The 6,185-nt window shown below is 28.5% G+C and overlaps 1 pseudogene; it reads left to right on the forward strand.

Moving 5' to 3' along the window:
• The window catches only part of LOC107659788 (MAM domain-containing glycosylphosphatidylinositol anchor protein 2-like), a 178,093-nt pseudogene that overhangs the window by 109,777 nt on the left and 62,131 nt on the right, over window positions 1-6,185 (forward strand).

The raw sequence follows: 6,185 nt of genomic DNA on the forward strand, positions 1-6,185 counted from the left end.
ACTATTCTGACTTTTTTCATAGAATTTCATGTTTATATCTCACAGTTCTGACTTTTTCATGGAATTTCATGTTTATATCTAACAATTCTGAGTTTTTTCATAGAATTGGAAGTTTAAATATCGCAATTCTGAGTTTGTCTTACAATTCTGTCTTTTTTCCTAGAATTTCATGTTTATATCTCACAATTCACAATTCTCACAATGCATAAGTTTTAAATGCACTTTTTTTTTGCGCTTGTAACATATGAAGATTGCTAGCATGTAATCCTTTTCTTCGATACACAGTGAATGAATTTCAAGTGTAGAATTTTTTTTTTTTTTTTTTTTTTACTCTTTTTGGAGGAATTTGTAACATGGAATCATCCTCTACTATCCTCTACTTTTCTCTTTCTTTCTCTCTTTTTTTATTTTAGAGAGGTGCTTTCAAGTGAACCTGCATGTCTTCATATATCCTTCATGATGTCTTCTGCTGTGAGTTGCATGACCGTGTATTGTTTTTCGTCTGGTCAGATCTGGACGAGCCTTTGGTGACCGTTCATCAGAGTATTGGTGAAGCTAAAGAGCAGTTCTACTACGAGCGGACGGTGTTTCTGCGCTGCATTGCTAACTCCAACCCTCCCATCCGCTACAGCTGGTACCGCGGACGAGATGTTCTCTCGCAAGGCTCCGATAAAGGCGTGGAGATCTACGAGCCCTTCTTTACCCAGGTAAGAATGTAACCCTTGCTCAAAATACTGCTGTAATACTGTGTTTTTTGGGCACTAGCATGTTGGTAATGTATCTGCTAAATTAATAAAAGTAATGAATGCTAATCATGATACACTTCTATAGAAAATAAATACTTTTATTCAGCATGGATGCCTCGAAAAAAGTCACAATTTTGAGATGTTAAAGAGATCTCACTTTTGATTTTTCTTTCCTATGGGAAGTTCAAATCTGACAATTCTGAGTTTAAATCTCACAATTCTGCCATTTTCGTAGAATTGCAAATAAATCTCGCAATTTTAAGTTTAAGTCTCGCAATTCTGAGTTTAAATCTCACAATTCTGACTTTTTTTCGTAGAATTACAAGTTTACTTCTCAATTCTGAGTTAAAATCTCACAATTCTGACTTTTTTCATAAAATTACAAGTTTAAATCTCGCAATTCTGAATTTAAATCTCACAATTCTGACTTTTTTCATAGAATTACCATTTTAAATCTCGCAATCCTGAGTTTAAATCTCACAATTCTGACTTTTTCGTAGAATTTTTTTGTAGAAGTTTAAATCTCACAATTCTGACTTTTTCGTAGAATTTTTTTGTAGAAGTTTAAATCTCACAATTCTGACTTTTTCGTAGAATTTTTTTGTAGAAGTTTAAATCTCACAATTCTGACTTTTTCGTAGAATTTTTTTGTAGAAGTTTAAATCTCACAATTCTGACTTTTTCGTAGAATTTTTTTGTAGAAGTTTAAATCTCACAATTCTGACTTTTTCGTAGAATTTTTTTGTAGAAGTTTAAATCTCACAATTCTGACTTTTTCGTAGAATTTTTTTGTAGAAGTTTAAATCTCACAATTCTGACTTTTTCGTAGAATTTTTTTGTAGAAGTTTAAATCTCACAATTCTGACTTTTTCGTAGAATTTTTTTGTAGAAGTTTAAATCTCACAATTCTGACTTTTTCGTAGAATTTTTTTGTAGAAGTTTAAATCTCACAATTCTGACTTTTTCGTAGAATTTTTTTGTAGAAGTTTAAATCTCACAATTCTGACTTTTTCGTAGAATTTTTTTGTAGAAGTTTAAATCTCACAATTCTGACTTTTTCGTAGAATTTTTTTGTAGAAGTTTAAATCTCACAATTCTGACTTTTTCGTAGAATTTTTTTGTAGAAGTTTAAATCTCACAATTCTGACTTTTTCGTAGAATTTTTTTGTAGAAGTTTAAATCTCACAATTCTGACTTTTTCGTAGAATTTTTTTGTAGAAGTTTAAATCTCACAATTCTGACTTTTTCGTAGAATTTTTTTGTAGAAGTTTAAATCTCACAATTCTGACTTTTTCGTAGAATTTTTTTGTAGAAGTTTAAATCTCACAATTCTGACTTTTTCGTAGAATTTTTTTGTAGAAGTTTAAATCTCACAATTCTGACTTTTTCGTAGAATTTTTTTGTAGAAGTTTAAATCTCACAATTCTGACTTTTTCGTAGAATTTTTTTGTAGAAGTTTAAATCTCACAATTCTGACTTTTTCGTAGAATTTTTTTGTAGAAGTTTAAATCTCACAATTCTGACTTTTTCGTAGAATTTTTTTGTAGAAGTTTAAATCTCACAATTCTGACTTTTTCGTAGAATTTTTTTGTAGAAGTTTAAATCTCACAATTCTGACTTTTTCGTAGAATTTTTTTGTAGAAGTTTAAATCTCACAATTCTGACTTTTTCGTAGAATTTTTTTGTAGAAGTTTAAATCTCACAATTCTGACTTTTTCGTAGAATTTTTTTGTAGAAGTTTAAATCTCACAATTCTGACTTTTTCGTAGAATTTTTTTGTAGAAGTTTAAATCTCACAATTCTGACTTTTTCGTAGAATTTTTTTGTAGAAGTTTAAATCTCACAATTCTGACTTTTTTCATAGAATTACCATTTTAAATCTCGCAATCCTGAGTTTAAATCTCACATTTTTTTCTTAGAATTGCAATTATATTTCTCACAATTCTGACTTTTTCTTAAAATTACAATTATATTTCTCACAATTCTGACTTTTTTCTTAGAATTGCACTTTTATTTCTCATAATACCAACTTATTTCTTAGAATTGCACGTTTATTTCTCATAATTCTAACTTTTTTCTTAGAATGGCAATTTTATTTCTCACAATTCTGATATTATTCTTAGAATTGAAATTTTATTTCTCGCAATTCTGATATTTTTCTTAGAATTGCAAGTTTATTTCTCATAATTCTAACTTATTTCTTAGAATTGCATGTTTATTTCTTGCAATTCTAATGTTTTTCTTAGAATTGCAATTTTATTTCTCACAATTCTGATATTTTTGTTAGAATTCTAACTTTTTTCTTAGAAATGCCATTTTATTTCTTGCAATTCTGATATTTTTCTTAGAATTGCAATTTTATTTCTCGCATTTCTGATATTTTTCTTAGAATTGCAATTTTATTTCTTGCAATTCTGAGTTTAAATCTCTCAATCCTAACATTTTTCTTAAAATTGCAAGTTAATTTCTCGCAATTCAGAGTTTAAATCTTATAGTTCTGGGAGAAAATAAACTTGCATATAAACTTGCAATTACCTTTTTCATGTTTCTTTTTATCCTGTGGTGGAAACAGGATTCCATAGAAAACAGCTATTTTACACTGCAATAATATTTAACTGTTTTCACTGTATTTTTGATGAAATACATGCAGCCTCAGTGAGCAGAATAGACTACAGAAGAGATGGTAAAAGCAAGATTTTATTTCTTGCAATTCTGAGTTTAAATCTCTCAATCCTAACATTTTTCTTAAAATTGCAAGTTAATTTCTCGCAATTCAGAGTTTAAATCTTATAGTTCTGGGAGAAAATAAACTTGCATATAAACTTGCAATTACCTTTTTCATGTTTCTTTTTATCCTGTGGTGGAAACAGGATTCCATAGAAAACAGCTATTTTACACTGCAATAATATTTAACTGTTTTCACTGTATTTTTGATGAAATACATGCAGCCTCAGTGAGCAGAATAGACTACAGAAGAGATGGTAAAAGATTACCATCTAAGTCTAAAAAAACATGGTAATACTGTAGTACTTTCTGGTACTTTTTTGTTGGTTGAAGTGAAAAGTAAACTGTTAGTTAGAATATTTCTGTCTTGCTGGACTAGAATCAGTTTAATTAGTTGTTTATTCAGGACCGTGTGTGATGAGAGTTAGCAAGCCGGTTTCACTGTCTTTTGTGTTTTTCTGCTGTCTGCTCACTTCCCCGCCGAGCACCTCAGATCGCCACATCTCAAGCTTTTCGGATTTGTTTTGTTGCTAAATATCAGCTTAAGGTTTCACACGCGCGTCAGGCCGCAGAGGAGGGAGAAGCGCGGCGCTAGCGTGTGTCAGTGGAAGCCGTCAGGAGCGCATGTTGTTTTCGCTGTAGTTGTCATGAGAACAGCTATAGCCGCGTCTGCCTGTCGTCTGCCTCTTTATCATGTGTTTGTCACTGAAAAACCCCAGTCTCTCTCACAGCACTCACTAAAACACCACACTATGAGCGGAAACGAGGTTTTCTGGGATGTTTACTTGCGTAAATCTCAACAGGGCATCGTAAACTGGTTGCTCTGATGTTCTCTGAGTGGCTATGGTTCTCTGTAGGCCAGTGTTATTTTAGTAAAGGTTTTGTTAATATTTTGAATCAGATTACATTTTTAAATGTTCTGTTTTTATTTTAATTTTTGTTAAAGTTTTACCTTTTTATAAATAAAAAAGCAAAAATTTAAAAATAAAGTTCGTAAATTTAGTAAACCCAAACTAATATATATATACATATATATGCCTAAATTAAAAATGCATTTAAATTGCATAAAATTTTAAATTAATTTGGATTACACAGTACATCAATTAATAAACTTATAAACTATATATATATATATATATACAGTGGGTACGGAAAGTATTCAGACCCCCTTAAATTTTTCACTCTTTCAGTTTTAGTTATTTTAGTACATGAAGTTAAACTAGATTAAAATGAGAAATGTAGCTGAAATATTTTTTTAAATATAATTTTATATTATTTTAGTGTTTCTTTTATTTAAAGAAATGAAAATCTATTTATTTTATTTTTTTAGTGGTTTTAGTTTCATTTTAGTTAACCCTTTATTAACCCTGCTTGTCCAACTAAGAGATAATCACCATATTTACAATTAAACCATCATATTTAAAAAATATAATATTAATTACATTAATATCATATTTATAAGCCATATTTAGTTATTCTGGGATCTCCTTCAAGCAGTGTAAAAAGCTTTCAGAATCTTTACAAAAAAAGTCTGTATTCTTAAAATGAAAATTTTTTAATGACAATGTATTTTTTTAACAAAAAAAAAATGTATCGTAATAAACAGAAATGCACTCAAAAATCAGCATAATTTATTATTAACTATTTGTATTTTATTTTATTTAAATAATCATATTTTTTAAATGCATTTGTTCAAATTGCTTAGAATCAGCATAAATCTGTTCGTTGTGAAAACATTTGCATTTATTCAGTTAAAAAGCATGAACATGATTAAAATATGTCTAGTCATTGGATAAGCAATATTCAGTTAGATAAATATATGAAATTGGATTTATTGATGATAAATATAGTTATTGTGTGTTTGAAACACATTCAGTTTATTAGCACTTTTACAGAAATCTGAGCCGTTTCATTGATGTATGATGGACAAATATGCATCACATTAAGTTAATTCGTTTATAAAACTAATCCAAATGCGTGGAAATTTACATGCAATTCAAATGTTGGCCTAAATGTTTAGTGCACTTACTACAGGAACAGAAACCACTGAAGAAACCAATCCAGATGTTTGTCATTAAAAGAAATGAGAACTAAATCAGTGTTTCCTTCAAGGTTTCATCTTCAGATGCTCAGAGCGTTTACAGTAAAGATTGGAAACGAGCGATTACTAAGTCGTGCCGCGGAGATGAATTAGTCCGCTGCTTCTGGTGATATCTGCCTGGAGATATGCGCTAATGCATGCATTAATGCGCTATAGCTTTCGTGTTGTGGTTACTATCACACATAATGATTTCTCAGAGATCGGGCTCATGTTAACAGCTCTCCTTAACCATGTCTTCAACAATTTGATTTTGGTTTATATCGAGTTGTAATGGTTTATTTTTTTCATATTTTTAAATAAAAATAATTAAATGTTTTTTTTTTTTTTAATAAATGTAATATTTAAAAATATAATATAAACAGTTAAATTAATAATAATAATATATTATAAATGTTATCTATTAAATATATAATAAAAAATATAAATGATTGAATGATTTAAAATATATATAAAATATAGAATGTAAAAATATTATGTAAATAATTAAATATTATTATCAATAATATATAATATAAGAAATGACATCATAAATAATATTAAAATATAATAAATAATTACATTGTTAATAATAATATTTAATATATAAAATATAGTATATAAAATGTAATATAAAT

Source organism: Sinocyclocheilus anshuiensis, unplaced genomic scaffold (assembly GCF_001515605.1).
Source record: "Sinocyclocheilus anshuiensis isolate Anshui unplaced genomic scaffold, SAMN03320099.WGS_v1.1 scaffold519, whole genome shotgun sequence".
Taxonomy (NCBI): domain Eukaryota; kingdom Metazoa; phylum Chordata; class Actinopteri; order Cypriniformes; family Cyprinidae; genus Sinocyclocheilus; species Sinocyclocheilus anshuiensis.